General features: G+C 37.6%; 1 protein-coding gene across 5 annotated transcripts in view; it reads left to right on the top strand.

Annotated features, from left to right (window-relative positions):
* Window positions 1-15,366: 15,366 nt before the first annotated feature.
* Window positions 15,367-23,921, top strand: part of LOC126339492 (peroxisomal acyl-coenzyme A oxidase 3-like) — a 99,826-nt gene continuing 91,271 nt past the window's right edge. The window contains exons 1-2 of one of the 5 annotated variants that reach the window (XM_050001638.1): window positions 15,367-15,443; window positions 16,013-16,296. The gene's annotated coding sequence lies outside the window, so the exon portion shown is untranslated. Of the gene's footprint in view, window positions 15,916-15,992; window positions 16,297-23,921 lie in introns of all 5 variants that reach the window. The other 4 variants (XM_050001639.1, XM_050001640.1, XM_050001637.1 and 1 more) reach the window with 4 other exon arrangements.

Below are 23,921 nucleotides of genomic sequence, written 5' to 3'. Positions count from 1 at the left end.
GGGCAAACATATCAATTCTGTATTCTTCCTTTCGGATTGAGCGTCAGTTAAGACGTATTTATTACTGCTTTTCATACTGTCCTTGGTGACGAGTTAGTTGAGACTGTTAAACATTATGTTGATGATCTTTTGATAGCCAATAAGGCTCAGAATGAACTTCTTGACACCCTTGACAAGATTGTGGATAAATTTGTACAAGCTGGAGTAGCAGCAAACCTAAAGAAGTCAAAATTTGCTTGTAGTGAGATTAGGTATCTTGGACACATAATTAATACACAAGGTATATACCCTGATCCAGGTAACTTGGACGCTATTAGGAATAGTGCAAGCAAGATTTTGGTGACATTAAGCACACGTTGGTGAATGCAAGTATTTTTGACCATCCAGACACTAGTTTAGATTTTTGTATGACATGTGACACATCATGCAGTAGCTTGGGTTGTTGCCTATTTCAGGCAGTTAAGAATTGAGAAGAGAAACAAGTAAAGATCATTGGATTTGCAAGCTGTAGTTTAAGTGAATGTGAACATACTCATTCAACCACTGAACTTGAAAATCTTTCCATTGTCTGGGCATTCGAAAAGTTCAACTATTATTTGTACAGCAGACACACGAAAATTTATACAGATCACCAAGCTCTGACATTTTTGTTAACATGTAAATTGGTTCACCCTACATTATTACAATGGGCATCATCTCTGCAGAACTACTCATTTGAGATTGTGAACATTAAAGGTAAAGACAACATCATTGCTGATACTTTGTCTCTTCTTCCACAAGGTATGAATGATTGATCTTGATAATTTGAATGACTAAAGAATATTCCTAACGATGATTAAACATTATTAACGATATTACATTGATTTGTGTATAAATAAACAGCTTTACAAAAATCTGATCCGCAGTGAACAAGGTAAGAACTTGAGTCACAGATCAACATGAACATCCACTGTCTAGCCTTTATTTGATATATAATTATGTGTTATTCAATCATCATCATCTTGATGGCTCTAACTGGTGTTTATGTATCCCCAAGGACTCCGTACACAACTTAATCTGGCACACACACTTAGTTTGGGGACATTATGGAACGAAGAAGTGCCTTGCAAAACTTAGCACATATTGAAACTTCCTGGCAGATTAAAACTGTGTGCCCAACCGAGACTCGAACTCGGGAGCTTTGCCTTTCGCGGGCAAGTGCTCTACCATCTGAGCTACCGAAGCACGACTCACGGCCTGTACTCACAGCTTTACTTCTGACAGTAGCACATATTGTTATTTCACTAACATGAGACGAAAGATTCACAGTGTACTTAAACCATGCATGCCTTGTCAGAAATCTAAACCTCAGAACCTATCTTCACTGACTGCTCTACATTCCATACTATCCAGCAAACCTCTGGAGACTGTAAGTACAGACGTAAGTGGTCCACATCCAATAAGTACTGGAGGTGTGAAGTATATTTTAGCATTTATGACATATTTTCTAAACCATGTTAAGCTGTACAGCATAAAATCTGCAACTGCTAATGCAATCATCAGACAATTCATTCCTCACGTGGAAAAACCCAAGGCAATTTTACCTGACAACCCCACGTTCTACACATTCTTAAAGGATAATCATTGAGAGCATCTTTATTTTCAAGTTCAGCACACAATCTAATCCTACTGAAGGAATTATGCACATATATACCTACAGCATTCTAATTTGTCATTATTTGAAGAAGTTCAGAACAAACTGAATATATATGACACAACCTATACACCTAATGATCTTACAGGTATGTTCGACCGCAAAGAATCAAATGAGTGGAGTGATCCGTTGCCAAAGTTTTTATCCCAGCAGATGTCACATGATGAAAAAGTAAGAGAGGTGCTAAGCATGCTAACGCAAGAAACAGATACTACTCTAGTACTATTAAGGGAAAGCAAGAATTCAAGGTAGGCATTAGTACTATTGCATATGCACCACATACCTTTTCACTAAAGTGACGCAAAAAGAACTGACGTCTGCTGTACGACAGTCCACATATAATTGTGAACATACCACATCCTGCTGCATACCTGTTGCAGAACCCAAAAACAAATACCATCATTGGGCTTTACGGTCATCAAGACTTAAGAGTACTTCATTCTATGCAGTGAACATATATCTATAAGAAATGAATAAGTAAACTGTATATTTATAAAACACACGTACCTCTCAGTACTACTGCAAGGAAATTAAGTAGCACAAGAAATTTTATTTCAGCTGATCTAGCCAGCATCAGAAGAAGAAAGAAGAGGTTTCGACTTCGCCAAATCTACATAAACAACATCAACCAAAGTCTTAACTCAAGTGTCATGATGGCATTTATGCAAGTGTGATGAAAATATTATTGAGACAACATGATTAATTAACTGTAGTGTTGATCAAGGACTGTTCATGACTGACTGACCTGTACACAAAACAACACGACAACCAAACTCTATCACCTGGGAACAGATTAGATGCACTTCATATTTCATAGAACATGTTTATGTGAAGTCAAGGCCATATACACACTCTACACACACTCATAACACGAGAATTCTGTAGGTTTGATTTTGGTGTGTTGGTGTGGACGTTTGTCCATTAATATATGTGCACCTGAGCTTGTTTGTTGATGTATCCAGATGTTGTGCCTAATCATTCCAATTTCAGGTGACATCGTTTGTGAATGCAAAATTTGGTTAAAAAGTTCTAATGTTCGTAAGATTATGTAAATACCTGTATTCCATATAAAGCCAAAATGTGATATATTTATGTCTAATTATCTAATTTGCAAAATGTAATTTGTTGGTATCTAAATGCGATCAGAATTTGTAATATGTAAAACCACGAGATTCATGGGAAATAGACTGCTTTAAAGACATTCTAGATACATCGCAATGCCTGTAACAACAACGGAATATGTGTGCTAAATTGTTAAAAACTATTCTTCATATATCGCTATGAGGATGATCGCGACGAAATATTTATGTAAAAACTTGGCCGGCCGCGGTGGTATCGCGGTTCTAGGCGCGCAGTCCGGAACCATGCGACTGCTACGGCCGCAGGTTCGAATCCTGCCTCGGGCATGGATGTGTGTGATGTCCTTATGTTAGTTAGGTTTAAGTAATTCTAAGTTCTAGGGGACTAATGACCACAGCAGTTGAGTCCCATAGTGCTCAGAGCCTTTTGAACCATTTTTTTGTAAAAACTTGTTAACAGACATTATTTGTACATCGCCGGATAAACTGTGAGCGCGATGGAACTGTGTATGTGAAATGCAATAACATTTGTAGTGCATCACCTAATAACATTTACCATGATGCAACTGTGCAAAATAAGGAATTGGTGAACCACTGTACCTACACATATAAGCACTGAAGAAAACTCCACGGGTAGAGGAATTTTGGATGGGACTTCAGGGAGTGTACTGTTCTCAGAATACAATGGCCACTTTCACCTGGACAAATCGAGGATCGATTCCAGCATTTTGCAGTCCAAAGTCTTGCAACCATGCCTTCACGGAACTTATGTTGTGGAACGGAAATCCACTGGTCTTCAACCATGCAAAGCATCACCTAGAAATAACAGCTTTATCAGTGAAAATAACAGTGGAATGAGTGAACATGAACACATATTGGTTGTCAAATCTGTGAACAGTGATGTCGATATGCAATAAACATTTACATCATGCAAACTACCAAACCAGTGCTTACGCTTGCATTATTATTGTGTTGTTATGAATATGAACTGCAAACGACGACACGTTGTGCAACGACAGCTAATCTGAAACAGAAAGACATTTTAAATGCAATACTGTCCATGAGAGACAATGACCAATAATGAAATGTATTTTGCTTTAATATATGTAGTAGTCTCATGTTTATTGTACCTGTTCCCTCCCCCCCTCCCCCCCCCCCCCACCATGAGCCATAGACTTTGCCGTTAGTGGAGAGGCTTGCGTGCCTCAGTGATACAGATACCCATACCATAGGTGCAACCACAATTAATGGAGGGGTAACTGTTGAGAGGCCAGACAAACATGTGGTTCCTGAAGAGGCGCAGCAGCCTTTTCAGTAGTTGCAGGGGCAACAGTCTGGATGATTGACTGATCTGGCCCTGTAACACTAACCAAAATGGCCTTGCTGTTGTGGTACTGCGAACGGCTGAAAGCAAGGGAAAACTACAGCTGTAATTTTTCCCTAGGGCATGCAGCTTTACTGCATGATTAAACGCTGATGGCGTCCTCTTGGGTAAAATATTCCGGAGGTAAAATAGTCCGCCATTCGGATCTCCGGGCGGGGACTACTCAAGAGGACGTCGTTATCAGGAGAAAGAAAACTGGCTCACTACAGATCAAGGCGTGTAATGTGAGATCCATTAATCGGGCAGGTAGGTTAGAAAATTTAAAAAGGGAAATGGATAGGTTAAAGTTAGATAAAGTGGGAATTAGCGAAGTTCGGTGGCAGAAGGAACAAGACTTTTCGTCAGGTGAATATGGGGTTATAAATACAAAATCAAATAGGGGTAATGCAGGAGTATGTTTAATAATGAATTAAAAAAAGGAGTGCGTGTAAGCTACTACAAACACCTTACTGAACGCATTATTATGGCCAAGATAGATGCTGCTACAGTAGTACAAGTTCATATGCCAACTAGCTCAGCAGATGAAGAAATTGAAGAAATGTATGATGAGATAAAAGAAATTATTCAGATAGTGAAGGGAGACGAAAATTTAATAGTCATGGGTGGCTGGAATTCGATAGTAGGAAAAGGAAGAGAAGGAAATGTAATAGGTGAATATGGATTGTGGGTAAGATACGAAAGAGGAAGCCACCTGGTAGAATTTTGCACAGAGCATAACTTAATCATAGCTAACCCTTGGTTCAAGAATCATAAAAGAAGGTTGTATACATAGAAGAAGCGTGGAGATACTAGAAGGTGTCAGATAGATTATATAATGGTAAGACAGAGATTTAGGAAGCAGGTTTTAAATTGTAAGACATATCCAGGGGCAGATGTGGACTCTGACCACAATCTATTGGTTATCAACTGTAGATTAAAACTGAAGAAACTGCAAAAAGGTGGGAATTTAAGGAGATGGGACCTGGATACACTGACTAAACCAGAGGCTGTACAGAGTTTCAGGGAGAGCGTAAGGGAACAATTGACAGGAATGGGGGAAAGAAATACAGTAGAAGAAGAATGGGTAGGCTTGAGGATGAAGTATTAAAGGCAGCAGAGGATCAAGTAGGTAAAAAGATGAGGGCTAGTAGAAGCCCTTGGGTAACAGAAGAAATATTGAATTTAATTGATGAAAGGAGAAAATATAAAAATGCAGTAAATGAAGCAGGCAAAAAGGAATACAAATGTCTCAAAAATGAGATCAACAGGAAGTGCAAAATGGCTAAGCAGGGATGGCTAGAGTACAAATGTAAGGATGTAGAGGCTTACATCACTAGTGGTAAGGTAGTTACTGCCTACAAGAAACTTAAAGAGACCTTTGGAGAAAAGAGAACCACTTGTATGAATTGGTTGACTGATTGATTTTTTGATCCATCTTAATCTACAGCTGCACAATGTGCAAGAGATACTTGGATTTTTATGTTAATATTAACAGTTTTACATATAATATAGCTTTGTGCATAATAACACACATTAATATATAAATTAAAGGTCAATACTTAAATAAATGTTACGCTATATACAGAGAGATAAAATACAGATGTTCTTCTGAATGAGACTAGTTAACATAGACAAATTAGATTTGAAGTGGCCAATGTTTTGTATGTGTTTAATGGTATCTGGTAAGGCATTGTATAATTTGATACTAGGATGGGTAAGGCCGTTTTGAAATAACTTTGTGTTGGCTCATTGAACCACGTACATCCCATTTTTGTCTTGTATCATAGCTGTGTATTGTGTGATTTTGAGTGATGAATGGTCTTTTTGTATGTAAGTTTTACTTAAAATATATTATATTTTCGAGTATATATATGCAAGGAAGTGGCAGGATCATTCGTTTTTTGAAACAATGGTCTACATGATTTGCGATTATCTACCACTTCCATCATTCTTATAAATTTTCTTAAATGTTGAATGTTTTGATGACATCTCCAGAATTTCTCCACAACATAATCCCATACCAGAGGTGAGAGTGTACAACTGCATAATATGCACACTGAAGGGTGTTGTAGCTGGTACAATTTTTTAATGTATGTAACACAAAACAAGAAGTACTTAACTTTTTGTTCATTTGCGCAACATGTGATTTCCATTTCAAGTTGTCTTGTAGATGAAGTCCAAGAAATTTGGAACAAGCTGATTTGGCAATTGTCTGTCCATATAGCTCTAGATTGGGTGATACCAGATTTTTTGTTTGTGTTGTGTGTATATCCATAGCTACAGTTTTTTCAGTGTTTATTATTGAGTTCAAAAATGGTTCAAATGGCTCTGAGCACTGTGGGACTTAACCTCTGAGGTCATCAGTCCCCTAGAACTTAGAACTACTTAAACCTAACTAACCTAAGGACATCACACACATCCATGCCTGAGGCAGGATTCGAACCTGCAACTGTAGCGGTCAAGCGGTTCCAGACTGTAGCACCTAGTACCGCTCGGCCACTCCGGCCAGCTATTATTAAGTCATTGTCATCAAAGTAACATGTCAGCCTGTCAGTGGCTTTTTTATGTTTTTTACAAGAGTTTCTTCTGAGTTTCCTGCAATTAGAACATGTATATCATCAGCAAATTGAAATATTTTACTGCTGCCATTGCTTATGTTTACATCATTTACATAGAGTAAGAACAGGACAGGACCTATTACTGATCCTTGTGGCACTTCACATTTAAGAGTCAGTAGCTTGGCATTGTATTTCCTAAAGAAATTGTTAGATGTTCCCCTAAGGCCAAGATTTTCTAGCTTGTGTAGCAATTTGTCATGATTTATGGTGTCATATGCCTTTGACAAATCTAAAAATATGTCCATGGCAAGCTTTTTGTTGTCTAATGCTATCAGTGCCTCTAATAGAAAGGAGTGAACTGTTCATTCGGCTGAATGGTTTCCTCTAAATACATGTTGAGATTCTAATAGAATGCCATTATCCCCTAAGAAGTCTGTTAGCCTTTTATTGAAAAGCCTTTCTAACATTTTTGAGAAAACAGACAGAAGTGACAGTGGTCTGTAGTTGGAAATATCATCTTTGTTTCCTTTCTTGTATAATGGCTTTACTTCTGCTGTTTTCAAACATGAAGGAAAAGTTCCTGTAGCACAAGATAGGTTACATAGGTGGGTTAAGGGCTCATTAATCAAGTCCGCACACTTCTTTATAATGAAATCAGGTATATCATCTACACCTGCAGAGTGTTTCATTTTGAGACTTTTTATTCTAACCTGTACTTCTACATTTTTTGGGTACAGAAACCTTGATCTGCTCGAGACTTTTTTCCCTGTATCTGTATGCTATTTTCTATTTGAGGTCTGTTGCAGTAGGTTCTCTGTTACATTTATAAAACAGTTATTAAACATATTAGCTACTTCCTGTGGGTTACTAATATTTTCCAAGCCATCCTTTAATACTATATTATTAACTCTATTTTTGTAAGTTTTAGTTTCTATCTTTACAACTTGCCAGATTGTTTTGGTTCTGTTTGACACATCTTCTATGTATTTGTCATTGTCTCGTTTGTTTACCTTCTTTATTATTCTATTTAAGATGGATTTATATTTTTTAAAGTAACTATCAAACTCCTGAGTTGTGTAGTACTGTCTTGCATTATTGTGAAGGTACCATTTTCTAGCACAAGGTTTCCTTATACTACTAGCAATCTATTTGTTGGTTTTAATGGTTTGGGGTGTTTTGGCTTTCATTGAAAAAGCAAGATGAAAATGATATTTTAAAATATTCATGAATGTCTGAAACTTATCAGAAATATTTTCTGTGCCATACACTAGCTCCCATGATTCTTGTTGGTCATAATTCTGGAATGTTTGTATTGCAGTTTTACTGAAAGTTCTGCCCATGTGTGTAGTCTTCGTCATATAATTATATTTTGTTTTGGAGCTAATTATTATTTGGTCTATAGTAGTACTAGAATTATTTGTTTCACGTGTCGGGGAGTGGATTGTAATTTCCGAATTATTGGCTGTTAATATGTTCATTCGCTTTAGGTTTAGGTCTTCACATATAAGAACTGTTTTTCGATATGTTACTACTTTATTTAGTGAAGTATCACGCTGAGTGTTGAATTTTTTTAGGTGGGCATTGGGAGATCTAAATAAACATGTTACAATAAACGTGAATGCTGGAATTTCTACACCTGATATTTCAAAATCTTTCTCAGTGTTTAAGGATTCAGCATTGTCTAAGTTATTGAATTTGATATCTTTCTTTATGTATACGCCGTTCCCTCCATGTGTAAACTGATTTCTACAAGTTTGTGCTGCTAACATATAACCTGTTATTTTCACTGTCTTTAACTCATTTTCTTTCAGCCAGTGTTAAGTTAAGCAAAGTATATTAACATATCTGAGTTAACTTCATAGCAATATTTAAAGCTCTTTAACTCAAACTTCAAGAAGAGTATAATACACTCCTGGAAATTGAAATAAGAATGCCATTAATTCATAGTCCCAGGAAGGGGAAACTTTATTGACACATTCCTGGGGTCAGATACATCACATGATCACACTGACAGAACCACAGGCACATAGACACAGGCAACAGAGCATGCACAATGTCGGCACTAGTACAGTGTATATCCACATTTCGCAGCAATGCAGGCTGCTATTCTCCCATGGAGACGATTGTAGAGATGCTGGATGTAGTCCTGTGGAACGGCTTGCCATGCCATTTCCACCTGGCGCCTCAGTTGGACCAGCGTTCGTGCTGGACATGCATACCGCTTGAGACGACGCTTCATCCTGTCCCAAACATGCTCAATGGGGGACAGATCCGGAGATCTTGCTGGCCAGGGTAATTGACTTACACCTTCTAGAGCACGTTGGGTGGCACGGGATACATGCGGACGTGCATTGTCCTGTTGGAACAGCAAGTTCCCTTGCCGGTCTAGAACGATGGGTTCGATGACGGTTTGGATGTACCGTGCACTATTCAGTGTCCCCTCGACGATCACCAGAGGTGTACGGCCAGTGTAGGAGATCGCTCCCCACACCATGATGCCGGATGTTGGCCCTGTGTGCCTCGGTCGTATGCAGTCCTGATTGTGGCGCTCACCTGCACGGCGCCAAACACGCATACGACCATCATTGGCACCAAGGCAGAAGCGACTCTCATCGCTGAAGACGACACGTCTCCATTCGTCCCTCCATTCACGCCTGTCGCGACACCACTGGAGGCGGGCTGCACGATGTTGGGGCGTGAGCGGAAGACGGCCTAACGGTGTGCAGGACCGTAGCCCAGCTTCATGGAGACGGTTGCGAATGGTCCTCGCCGAATATCCCAGGAGCAACAGTGTCCCTAATTTGCTGGGAAGTGGCGATGCGGTCCCTTATGGCAGTGCGTAGGATCCTACGGTCTTGGCGTGCAACCGTGCGTCGCTGCGGTCCGGTCCCAGGTCGACGGGCACGTGCACCTTCCGCCGACCACTGGCGACAACATCGATGTACTGTGGAGACCTCACGCCCCACGTGTTGAGCAATTCGGCGGTACGTCCACCCGGCCTCCCGCATGCCCACTATATGCCCTCGCTCAAAGTCCGTCAACTGCACATATGGTTCACGTCCACGCTGTCGCAGCATGCTACCAGTGTTAAAGACTGCGATGGAGCTCCGTATGCCACGACAAACTGGCTGACACTGACGGCGGCGGTGCACAAACGCTGCTCAGCTAGCGCCATTCAACGGCCAACACCACGGTTCCTGGTGTGTCCGCTGTGCCGTGCGTGTGATCATTGCTTGTACAGCCCTCTCGCAGTGTCCGGAGCAAGTATGGTGGGTCTGACACACCGGTGTCAATGTGTTCTTTTTTCCATTTCCAGGAGTGTAATTCCAATCCCAAAGGAAGCAGGTGTTGACAGCTGTGAAAATTACCGAACTATCAGTTTAATAAGTCACAACTGCAAAATACTAATGCGAATTCTTTACAGACGAATGGAAAAACTGGTAGAAGCCGACCTTGGGGAAGGTCAGTTTGGATTCTGTAGAAGTATTAGAACAAGTAAGGCAATTCTGGCCCTACGACTTATTTAGAAACTAGACTAAGAAAAGGCAAACCTACGTTTGTAGCATTTGTGGACTTAGAGAAAGCTTTTGACAATGTTGACTGGAATACTCTCTTTCAAATTCTGAAGGTGGCAGGGGTAAAATACAGGGGGCGAAAGGCTATTTACAATTTGTACAGAAACCAGATGCAGTTATAAGAGTTGAGGGGCATGAAAGGGAAGCAGTGTGGTTGGGAAGGGAGTGAGACCGGGTTGTAGCCTCTCCCCGATGTTATTCAGTTTGTAGGAAATGAGACATTTAAAGTAGTAAATGAGTTTTGCTATTTGGGGAGCAAAATAACTGATGATAGTTGAAGTAGAGAGGATATAAAATATAGACTGGCAATGGCAATGAAAGCGTTTCTGAAGAAGAGAAATTTGTTAACATCGAGTGTAGATTTAAGTGTTAGGAAGTCGTTTCTGAAAGTATTTTTCTGGAGTATAGCCATGTATGGAAGTGAAACATGAACAATAAATAGTTTGGACAAGAATAGAATACAAGCTTTCTAAATGTGGTGCTACATAAGAATGCTGAAGATTAGATGGGTAGATCACATAACTGATGAGGAGGTATTGAATAGAATTGGAGAGAAGAGGAGTTTGTGGCTCAACTTGTCTAGAAGAAGGGATCAGTTGGTAGGACATGTTCTGAGACATCAAGGGATCACCAATTTAGTAATGGAGGGCAGCGTGGAGAGTAAAAATCGTAGAGGGAGACCAAGAGATGAATACACTAAGCAGAATCACTAGGATGTAGGCAGCAGTACATACTGGAAGATGAAGAAGCTTGCACAGGATAGGGTAGCATGGAGAGCTGTATCAAACCAGTCTCTGGACTGAAGACTACAACAACAACGTACCTGTTCTAGATGTTAGTGCATATTTTTTGTAAAAACTTGATGGAGTTTCCTGTCACAGTGATGTCTTGCACACATGCACTTACAAACTGTATGTAAACTGTAATCACCGTGTCACAAGTTGAACTAAAACTCTAACGGCTACTGCCACTGTGAAAAACACGTGACTGTGAATGTGCGGCAGCCACAATACCAACTTTCATGCGCCTCATTCAAATATTTTATACCATTAATTGTACTTGAATATGTAGTTAAATATTATACTGTGTGCAATTTAGAGTGAATTGCTCACCTGCAGTTGTGTCCTTTCGCCTCACAGCTCATATGGCCATTTAAAGTCACATTTGCAAAATGGGTGTTGATATATTGCAAAAACGTAGATATAAGTTGAGAATATAAATAAAGATTTACTTAAAATATTAATTAGTATAAGCGGTTGTATCGATTGTGGCGTGCAACCAGTGAAACATTAAAACAATTACGCAGTTCAATTGTCTTGCCAAGAAGATGGCATATTTTTTGTTCTTGTAACGTTCCAGGTCAGACACACACCTATGATTGTTGCAGATAATTATTTGGCCCATCACCATTACTCTGTTTTATTAAGACACAATCTGACTCAGCATACTCATAGTTACACACAGCAACAGAATTAATGAAAGTGTCTGTGTAATTTAATTTAGTATAATATTTTGTGAGTACACTGATGTTATTTTATCTTGTGTTTCATTTATGTTGCAAGCTACTGTTGCAATTAAACGGCGTATTGGCATGGTTAAAGCTTCTGTGTTACAAATCCTATGAATCGTCCAGCATGATCCAAAACTTTGGAATTATTCAATCTATGAAATCCAATAATTAAATATTTTCAGAAGACCTTACTCAAAAAGCCATTGTTAAGCACCCAAAGTTTGTATAAAGCACCATTAGAAATTTATACTCTGATCACATACTATTATCATTATCTGGTATTATTTGTCTGTTGTCTGATATAGTCAAACCAGACTGGAATATTCGAAAAATCAATCACTGTCCAAATACTAACGCCAACATGGACAAAAGTCTACAGTAAGTGTATATAAACAGCCTCCATTTCAGAACAGTGGAGACAGTCAGTAATAAAAGGAGACCCCAAAGACCCTAGGAAATACAGAGACATAGGAAGTTAGAAAACGTACCTTTCAATGGATTCACAAAAATAATAACGACAAGAATACAGCAAACAATCAATGAATATCTCCCTAAATGCCATATGGAATTCAGGAAAGGAAGATAAATTCTGACAGCAACAGAATTCTTGCTAAAAAGCGTATGGGAAGCCTTTGCAGACAAAAAAATTTTATGTAATGTGTATAGACTTCACAAAAGCCTTTGACTTTATAAACGGAAAGCTTGTGACAAAAAAACTAGAGCAAACCCTAAGTGAAAACAACACATGGACATGAATAATAAGCACAATACTGCGATTGAACGAAATAAGGATCTCAGACAACCTCTACCCATCACAGCCGATATTCTAACCCAATGGAGTACTTCAGGGAGGCCCACTGAGTTCTCTGTTATATATCCTTGCAGCAGAAAAAAACTTACAAATACCCGAAAGGGAAGATTTAATCTTACACACATATGCTGACGATACTGTAATAGGCTCAAAAGACATTGCAAAGCTACAAAAAGCCATAAACAGATGGAATATTGCTGCACCGAAATGTAACAAAACATAAATGATGGTGAAATGGAGGAACAGCACTTACATCAGCTGAGATCTTCATAGAGGAAATAAATCATATCAGACTTCAAGTACCTCAAACAAACAAACAAGTGCAAAATGGTGCACAAAACATGTAACAGAGCAAGGAATACAAGAAATAATAGTTATCTGTGAAATAGAACACATTAGATTCTCCAGCATAGAAACTGCAATGGCACTATTCAGAGTCAAAATCTCCTCAACACTGATGTTCGGCACAGAAATCATTGGACCACATCTCACAGTGAAAAATCTAACGACACTAGAAAGAGCAACGGTGACTTATATAAAGCAAGCAGTTGGAGTGTCCAAAACTATACAATCTACGTGTCCCTGCTAATGAGGTAATCCTTCCTCTTTCAAGGTCTACGGACAAACCTGATGCTACCCAACACTATCGTGTCGGAAAGTCAACTAAAAACATTGAAGGAAAAAAGAAAGACGTATCTCCAGAATTTTTGACAGCACTAGCACCATGATTGAGCGAACATGGACAAAGGAAAACTTGGAGATGAGACACATAATCAGCAGAAAGGCAGTCTATGATTTCCGCCAGCTTATTTGAGACAACACGTCATATCATGAACCAAACATAGTGCGTGAGTGTAAAAGGTGTCATCGAATATGCAAATGTTACCTTATAGACCTCTGTACCATAAGGACACGGTCAATACGTGAGTATGGAAACCACAATACGAACGCTTTCTAATTTCGTTTATTATTATAATTGTACTTTGAACTTCTATGGCTGTTTGGCTGCAATAAACTTGGTATTAAAAAAGAGACAGAGTATCGCGAGTGTTATGTTAAGCCTAGTTTACACGACGACACTAAGTTGCATGCAACTGCGCTGCCAGCCATTGCGCATGCTCGCCGCGCGTTTGTGGAACTCGTTGGTGAAGATATACACTTTCGGCGTGTTCCAACTTTGGCGACACTAGTTGAATGAGTTTTGAGGGAATGTGTGTTCGTAGGGTGTAGATAAATTGAAATATGAAGTGGGGAGCGGGAAAATAATGTTCGTTTTTTAGATATCTATTCTTTGCATAGGTGTTTGGGGGATTTCAGTGATGTTGATTACAAAAATAAGCATCATATTGCTGCCGCTGAGACGGTCATGTGCGATCATAACATAGATGGTTTGACAATATCTGAGCTGCAGGGCAAAATTTATTAAGTTAGTAGCACATATACAACTGAATTAAGAAATATACAAACCAGCGTAATTCTAGCTTTGGCAATGCTGTCGTCTACAAGACTAAAATCCCATCGTTCGAGTTGGCCAACTCTTTGTTAAGGAACATTGTTGACAGGAGGGAAGCCTGTAGAAATTCAAGAAGCTGCATTCTTCATTAGATATTCATCTATTTAAAACGTCGCTGCCGTGTTCCCCATTCACATATGCTAGAATTTTAAAATATTGCCACTGTACAGATTTATTTTCAAGAGAGTAGTTTGCAAACCATTCTCTTCTTAATGCGACCTGCTTCGAATAATTACTGCTGTTAATGTTACTAATTATTACTTTTAATAATTATTGGTGTTAATGAAAAAGCGTCATCACCAATTAAAACTGCATCCCACAGCCTGCCGAATGTAATGCATGCAATGTGATATGTAATTTCAAATCTGGTGACAGTGCTCCATGCATTACAATATCTTTATTCCTTACCGCATAATTAACTCTATTTGGAAGAAACGGTAACAGTTCTGGTGAGATTCTAAGACAATTAAAAGACCTTCTTGGATCCACCGTTATAAATTATTTCACCAAGGTGCTGAGCAACCGAGCTCACGTCTTTTCTTCATTCAGTCACGAATCGAAACATGTTTCTTAATGTTTTATTATGCAGCGATTCCACGCGACAAGTTTTATCTCCATCACAACTCGTCCGCCTTGCAGCTGCCAAAACTTTCATTTCAGACAGGACTCAGGAACCCACAAAATGACGAAACTGAAGTGTATGCTAGTGTCGTCGTGTCTACAGTCAAATATGAAACCATTTGCGTGCAACTCATTCCACGCAACGAATGGCACAACCCAGTGTTGTCGTGTAAGCTAGGCTATAGACTGGTCGAAAGTAACTAGGCATGTACACGTCATAGTAACGGAGACTATTAAGCCAGCTTAAGTAAAAATGTCTGTTAGATTTCCGTTTTGATAGCACTTGGTCACAAGAATCAATATTAGATATTTTGTGTATGATAAATTTATTAATAGTGCATAACAATGTTTCATTCTGACAGCGTGTTAATTCTGTAAATATTAGCTGTTCCAGTTTACTGCATTGTATTCACCTATTTCGACAGTCCCCTGACAAATGATCAGGATAGAAAATATTATATTCAAATGTTTTATGTTATACTTTCTGACATATTCCACACCCACGAGAGTCATCTCACTTTTTGGGTTTATTGAACGCAAATTGAACCTAATCTAATCCAATCTAACGTCACACTGTGGTACCTTCATTGACAAGTGTCACCGAGGTGAATCTAGCATCTCTCTTTTTTACTCCATGCATTTTACTACTGTAGACCTGTTGCGAAAACAAATGAACGACGCACAGCGTAAAGCGAATGTCAGCGTGTAGCAGACGAAAAGGTTTTTTTAGTAACGAGTAATGTGGAACATGATTCATATGCTTATGTAACACACATTGCTAGACTCTCCGTACTAAAGAAAATAATATGTATTTCTCAACATACAACGGATCTTGTTGGGAACACAGTGTCATCTTCATGCGCCGTAACCCTTGTTTGTAGAAATAATCCTTGTTTGTAGAAACCGCATAGTACATATGGCCAATTGCATAGAACATTGCTTGATTCGTTGAAATTATTGCGAGATAGTAACGTCTTATGTTCCATTTTCAGTTTCTCTAAATCGTAGTTTCCCCAAGAGGACGGGGAACTTTCACACCATTGTTTTGGTGTCACTGCCGCTACTTACAGTTTTTCTTAATTTCTTTTTAAAAGTATTCCTGCAAAGAAGTGATGACTGTAACTGCTGTAAAGGAGTCATTACTTTCATCTCACAGTTTAAATCCGCTGAGAACTGACATACGCATTTATAAGTAATTCGATTAACATCTATAAGTGTAGTGATATTTTCGGGTTGATTTCAGTAAATTGTGGTTTTTTCTGTGAATAGTTACTGCTTTTCTTTTTTAGGTTTGTATAGGTCACTGCGAAAATGTAGCGAAACCAGAGGGTTTTTTTAATGATTGGAGAGTCAGTTCAAGTGGTGAGCACGCACTAACGTCTTCAGCGTAATATGCGAAGTCATTCAGGAGTACATTAATGCATGAAAGATCAAACGACCTCCGTGCTTATCGCGATTCTGTACAATTATCTTCTGATAAAGCCTAACTACAACAGAAATTAGAGAAAAACGTCTTGCAATAAATCTATACCAACAGTGATAGGCGGAAAGTTCGAACGGACTGGCGCTCAAGGTGCGTTTTAGATTGTAGTACATTTAATCATTTATATATAATGAGTGGAGACAAATGATACAGCGTTTTAAAAGCGTGTGATGATAGTGTCATTACAGTAAAAAAAACATTAGTAGATCAAATTAGCAGCAATTTGTTAAAGATATGACGGCCTGTCTTCAGAAATGCAGCGATCTGCCGAAAATATTTTGCGCTATGGGTCATTGCATTAACCAGCCACAACAAGATTTAATGTCAGTTTCCTTAGTAAATAGCAGAAGTAAATAGAATTACACTAACTAATCGGGAACATTCATCCTTAACTTCGATAAACGTTATTGGAAGTGTAAACTTAAAAAGCATTCCATTTCCACTCTGAACCACAATTAGAAGCACAATAAGTATAGGCTTTTGTTAGTCAGTTTATTCAAGCATAGGTAATTGTTATTATATGAAAGATGCCTTAGATTAATGTAAAAGTAAAACATAACAATAGTTTGCGGTACCTAATTAATGAATATTAGGACATACTTATGGTATGTGATCAGTCTCACAAATATTTAAATGTTCTGTACAATATCTGCATCTGTAGGTACTGGCAAACAAATTAATTGATAAGGCTAAAACTAATGTTACACTTCTGGTTAGTGTCACTACACACTCTACGTACACACCCAGTAATTTTGCTGAGATTGGGACCATAACCATATGTATGCCTTTCCACTACATCATCACTCTCTTCCATCTTTTAGTCTGGAAACCAGGCTTAGGTGCTGAGAATATTGCTTTCATTAGCATGCATTAGACTGTCATAGTGTATTGTAAATGACAAAAAGTTTGTATTGTTAAGTGATTTTTCATACATTATGTTCATTCATTCATACGCATTGTGAAGTTCTAACCATCAATGGGCGGCTTTAGGGATCTGGGACAAGTGAGGCTATTTCCTATGCTAACAGCAAATTACAGTTTGTCGTACTGATGACTATATCATGATAACTATATAGAAAATACTCATTTCTGCTTGCTTTGCTTTTAAAAGCTCCTCTCATATATTGCCATGCAGATGGGATTGCTTCCATGCTGTTGCTCAACACTGTACTATGACATAATGTTCTGGGGAAGCAGCTGAGCTCATAAATGTATATTTTCAGAAGTGTGCAGTAATAATATTATGTAAAGTTGATAACTAAAACTTTTGCAAAATCCCTTTCATGGATCTTTAGATTCATACCAATATATTTTCACTCCAATGGTCTTTGTGATTAATAGTGACAGTGAACTTAGGTTGAACTGTAAAATATACAACCACAATATGAGAAGTAAAAATAATTTCCTTATAGACTGTTTATTCCTGTCTAGGACATAGTATGGCATTGTGTACTCTCATGCTTATAATTGAGAATTCAAATATTAAAAATCAGAGTGCCATACTTTATTAGCTGCTCCTTGTATAATTTGTTAACATATTTGATATTGATTCTAGTTAGCCTTAATTGCAAGTTTTAATTTTCACAGTACATAGACAGCTGAAACCTTTATCTGTAAACAGCAAAGTTACATATAGGATTACTGTAAATCAGTAGATAAAAACAGCAACTAAGTGCTGAAGAGCAGGGTCATTCCATGTCAAATCAACACACTTTAAATAAAAATTTGACCTCACCCTGTTAGATTTTGCTGAAAGTTGGTATACCTGTAGTGGCTGCTGAAACTAAGAAAAATACCAAATTTCAATTTATTATCTCAAATCCTTCATGAAATATGGTCATGTAAACTTTTCAAAAACTGGCCAAAAATGTGTGAATAGACTTTTCTTAAATTGCCCTCGAAGCTGTCATAATTGAGCTAGAGGGCTGGGAAAGGTGTCATTTTGCAGAATTTTCCATGTTTTTCCAGTGATATACAACAAAACATAGCTTCTAATTAATAACCTTTTTCAAAATACTAATTAATATTTTCATTTAATTTTTTTACAGAAGGTACATAATTGAAAATTTTCAAAATATTTCCACAACTACTTCATACTGTTGTGAATCACATGGCAAAATATAAATGTGGGATGATGATGGGTTCATTGGTAAAGAAATTATTCCGGACTCTTGTTTTTCACTAAGAGCCATAGTTTGACCAAACTGACCTTTAACAAACAGAAATTTCATTAAAATGTACTGAAAGTAAAGTAAAAAGTACCAGAAATGTTAAAACGTCACCTTCTTGAAACAACACTAAACAACATTTTCTATAATTGATTGCTGCTTTTTTTTTCTTTTTTCTTTTTTTCTTTTTTTTTTAGTTTCTTACAGTTTAAACTAATAGTCTATTAACTGGCAAAACGATATGTTGAGGACCTATAGCTAAGATTTATGTAAGGTGTGAAAAACTTATAAGGAGATTACAGGAAAGTTTAGGGGCAGCGTACCAGGCCACCAGTATCTTCAAACCAAATGCAGGGCTAAGTCATGTGATAGAGGACCTAGGGTCTTTATGTAAGGATTTTACAAAAGAGGACCATGTAGTGATAGTGGGTGGGGCGGGAAACAGTTTGGACAGGGATGGGGCATATGAAATAGGTGGTGACCTGGACAAGATAGCTTCCCTGACTCATGGCACCAATGTACACTTTGTTGAGCTGTTCCGGCGTCATGATCAGCCACGCCTTGATGGAGCTGTGAGGCGAATCAATGTGGGGCTGGGGATGGCTCTGAGGACGGCCAACTTTGCTCATGTTTCTCTGGTGCCCGTCGGGACTATCAACAGATGGGATTTCACTAGGCATGGCCTACACCTAAACAGGACTGGGAAGGGAAGATTGGTACAGCTGATTCATGAAAGTATAGGGGGTGGATATCGGGCCACACATGGTCAAATACCTGTTGTCATAGGTAGGAAAAGTAGGTCTTTTTTAGGATAAATCCAGACAACAGGTTCCCCTGCCTAAAGAGTATCTCTAGCAGTTCAAAAAATACTGAAACAATCACTCACAAGACAGATTATAACACTCCAAAAATCACACATACCAGATGTCACAAAGAAAAACAAACCATCGGAAAGAGTAACATGGGGCATTTCACAGACTTGACAATCCTCCATCAAAACATGCAATCAATAAAAAATAAAATACAAGCATTAGAAGTTGAGCTCCAATCTTTGAACTGCACAGTAGTTTGTATTACTGAGCACTGGTGTAGAGACACAGAAATCCAACATGTAGTATTATCATTGTATGAAAGGGCAAACTCTTACTGCAGAACTACTTCAAGGGGTGGAGGATCATGCATTTATATCAGAAAAGGAACACAGTTCAAATCTAGACATGACCTCAGTACAGTAAGTGAAGACAAACACATTGAAATATCAGCTATTGAATTATCAGGGCTCGATATCACCAAGAAATTAATTATTTTGTGTGTGTATAGATCTCCCAGTGGTAGTGTGGACACTTTTTTCAATAAATTAACAGAAGTTCTAGATAAAGTCTCAAGTACAAAGGTCAACATAATTCTGTGTGGGGACATAAACATCAACACTAATATCATAAATGAATCCAGCAGCACCTTCATAAATATCCTTCAAAGTTTTGGCATGTCCCTATTGGTCAATAGTGCAACAAGGGTTACTACAATGACTGCATCAGTAATTGACCATGTGGCCACAAATATAGACAGGGAAAAATGTGATGTAGCTGTAAAAGATCTCGGACTATCAGACCATCTCTGTCAAATAACAACAGTAAAATCAGGCATCGAATCATTCCCTAAACTACAAGCCTATAAACGACATCTATCAGAAATCAAAATAAAATATTTTTCAAAAGAACTAGAAAAACAAAGCTGGGATGAAGTGTATAAGGAAACCAATGTGAATATGAAATTCTCCAAATTCTCCACATTGTTTAAATTGAACTTTGAAACAGCATTTCCAAAAGTATGCATGACTGTATCAACATCTCACAAAAACAGATGGATAACAGCAGGTATTAAGAAGTCCTCCCAAACACTTAAACACCTCAGTTCCATGAAAAAGATTCACAATGATCCAGAATTCTTAAATTTCCATCATAGATACAAAAAGATTTATAGGAAGGTGCTGATCGCTGCAAAAAAGTCATTTAATGACAAAATAATATATAATGCAGAGAATAAAAGCAAAGCAGTCTGGGATGTTATAAAAAAGGAAACGGGGAGAGGCAAACAAATGCAGAATAACATACTGCTAAGGGAGGGGGATAAGGTAATGAATGATCCACAACACTTAGCAAACTATGTAAACGAGCATTTTTCAAGTATTGCAGAGAAGTTACAGCAAAAATTCCCCAAAACAAATATAACACCTGCAAAAATTGTTGCACTAGATACAATGATGTTACTTCCAACCACAGAGAATGAAGTCAATAAAACTGTTCAAAAGCTAAAAAATAAAAAGTCAGAAGGCTTAGATGATGTACCAATGTGTGTACTGAAACAATGCATAGGGATTATACAAGGCCCATTAACAAATATAATAAATGAATCCTTCACATCAGGGACATTTCCAGAGCAGCTAAAACAGGCAAGAATTGTACCTTTGCTTAAGAAAGGTAATGCAGAAGACATAGAAAATTACCGGCCCATTTCCCTGCTGTCAGCATTCTCAAAAATAATAGAAGCAATTATGAAAGACAGATTAATGAATTATCTGAATAAATACAATCTTTTAAGCAAATCACAGTTTGGTTTTCGAAGTGGCAAAAATACGGAGTCAGCCATAGTAGAATTCACAAAAGTTGTACTTAATGCTCTTGATAAAGATGAGTGTGTCACAGGCATATTTTTGGATCTTTCTAAGGCTTTTGATACAGTCGACCACAAGATTCTATTAAATAAATTAGAAGCATTAGGAATAAGAGGGGTAGCTAATGACTGGTTTCGATCATACCTAACAGATAGGGTACAAAGAGTAGAGATAACACATACTTCAAATAGATCTAAACATTTAGTAAAATACTTATCAGAACCAAAACATATTAATATAGGGGTTCCACAAGGTAGCATATTAGGACCAATACTATTCCTGATATACATCAATGACTTTCCCAGTAGTGTTACTCATGGTGAGAAAATTCTCTTCGCTGATGACAGCAATATTATAGTCACTGAGAGAACAAGAGAACTCCTTACCGAGAAAGCAAATGAAACTCTCAAGGAAGTTTACGATTGGTCAATAAGCAACAAATTGACATTAAACATAAAGAAAACTAATGCCATGAACTTCAGTTTGAAGAGGAAAAATGACAATGTTAAATTAAATGTAGATGGCACCTCTATAGACTGTGTAACAAATGCAAAATTTCTAGGAATGAATATTGACTCTCAGCTGAAGTGGTGCGAACACACAAAGGTACTTGCAAACAGAATGTCATCAGCATGTTATGCCCTTAGAATTCTATCATCTGTGTGTAACATGCAGTGTCTTTTAGTTACATATTATTCATATGTACACTCAATTCTTAGCTATGGCATTCTTTTTTGGGGAACAAATCCACAAAATATGAACACAATTTTCAAACTCCAGAAAAGAGCCATAAGAATAATAACCAGAAATAGTAGTCGAGCTCATTGTAAAGATCTGTTCAAAACACTGGGAATTTTAACTGCTCCATGTGAACACATTTACCAGTCAGTTGTACACATCAAAAGCAACATTGGCAATTACTGCACAAACAGCTCTGTCCATGACCATGCAACAAGAGATAGACTCAACTTACATTTACCAAGAAAAAATAAACATAAAACTCAAAACAGCATTTTCTACCAAGGAATAAAACTGTACAATAAATTACCAAAAGAGATTAAAGAAATTTCAAAAATACACTTATTTAAGAAGGCAGCTAAAAAGTACCTGTTATGCAATACATTTTATACATTGAAGGATTACTTAGATAAAGCAGAGTAGGGGTTTGATAAAAAAATGTTATACAAACAAATAATAATAATAATGATGATTATAAAACATCCAATATTCCACATAACACCTTCACTTTATTATTTTTCTTCTTTTTTCCTTTCTAGAGACACTCTCCCCTCAAGCTATGCATAGCACAATACTAACACCTCTTCCTCTTTCTGAGCTCAACATCTCACTCATTATGAAGGGATGCTGACTCAGTTTTTCAGGATAGCAAATGGGAACTTGCAGTACAGAAAATGGCCCAAGGATCACCTCTGTGTGTGTGTGTGTGTGTGTGTGTGTGTGTGTGTGTGTGTGTGTGTGTAGTGAGTGAAGTGTTATGAAACAATGTGTGTATAGTGTGTGCAGTGACTGATAGGGAAATATGAGTGAATAGTGTGGCATTACATTATTTAATGAGTTATTTGTAAATAAATTATTGTATACCAGGAGTAAAATCTAATGATTGTCTCTAACTAGAAGTCTGTAAATATATGTGTATACGAATTAGCTTATTGTAAATTGATCTAAGCTTGTAAATACTTTGACATGTCCTATATCCTTGTAAAAAGAGATCTACGGATGAATAAAACTACTACTACTACTACTACTACTACTACTACTACAGATGTAATACTTCTGGTCCAAAAATACATATTTCATTAGCACGGACTTTAGCCACTGTACAAAGGCTGAGTAAATGTCTATGTAAGACTGGAGCCATTGTTGAGAGGATATAAGACTGTTACCTTCTAAGGCTTAGTGTGCCTACAGCATTATTGAGCACTGTGGTTTTAGTGGACTTTGTATCTAGTATATTTAATAGTTCATTTACAAGTAAATCTATAAATTGAAGGAGAGTTCATAAGTGGTTTATGTATCAATATGGAAACAAGTAAAAAAGTGCAGTGCTTAAGAGTGCTGTGTTGTAATCCATTGAAGAAGTCAAATCATTTTATTAGAGACAGAAAAAACTGAGAAATGTCACAGTATGGATGCCCAAATTATTTCCTCAAATACCTAGTGGTGGCAGGATTTGTGATAAATGTAAGAAAGATGTAACCACATTGAAAAATACACCAGAGCCCATCAGTGATAAAAGTGTTGAAGAAGATTCTTCTGGATTAGAGATAATCATCCCAGACCAAGACCCTGACTTTACTACAACTTCAGTGGTTGTTCAAACACTTAACACATCACTTTAAAACCTAGGTGAGTCTCCAATTGATAAGAAAAAAGCAACATCTATGTGTTATGCCAATTCAAAAAATTAAAAGAAATTAAAAACGTATCATCAGTGACACGTAAACTTTTTGTTGCGGCTGAAACTTCGTCAGATTCTGATACTGATGAATCCATGCTTCAAAATCTCAAAACAAACCTTAGTAATTGTATAAGCAGAGCAATAAGACTAATGATTCTTACAAGTTTACCTGAAATGTGGAGTGTCAGGAAAATGAGGAAATTTAATGCTCCTAATTACATTGTTCATCAGTCCAAAAAAATTTTGAAAGAGAAAGGATTCATTGAAGGTCCAAACCCAAATCCAGGGAAGTGTTTACCAACAGAAACTGTCAAAACTGTACATTCATTTTATGAAAATGGTGAAGTTAGCCGGGCAATGCCAGGTATTAAAAATTGTGTGACAATTATGGAAACAAGTGGAAGTAAAACAAAAATATCAAAAAGACTTATTTTGTGTGACCTTGAAGAAGTTT

The sequence above is a fragment of the Schistocerca gregaria genome, chromosome 1 (genome assembly GCF_023897955.1).
Source record: "Schistocerca gregaria isolate iqSchGreg1 chromosome 1, iqSchGreg1.2, whole genome shotgun sequence".
NCBI classification, from domain to species: Eukaryota; Metazoa; Arthropoda; class Insecta; order Orthoptera; family Acrididae; genus Schistocerca; species Schistocerca gregaria.
The sequence above is the reverse complement of the archived record's forward strand: the minus strand, read 5'-3'. Positions and strand labels throughout refer to the sequence as shown.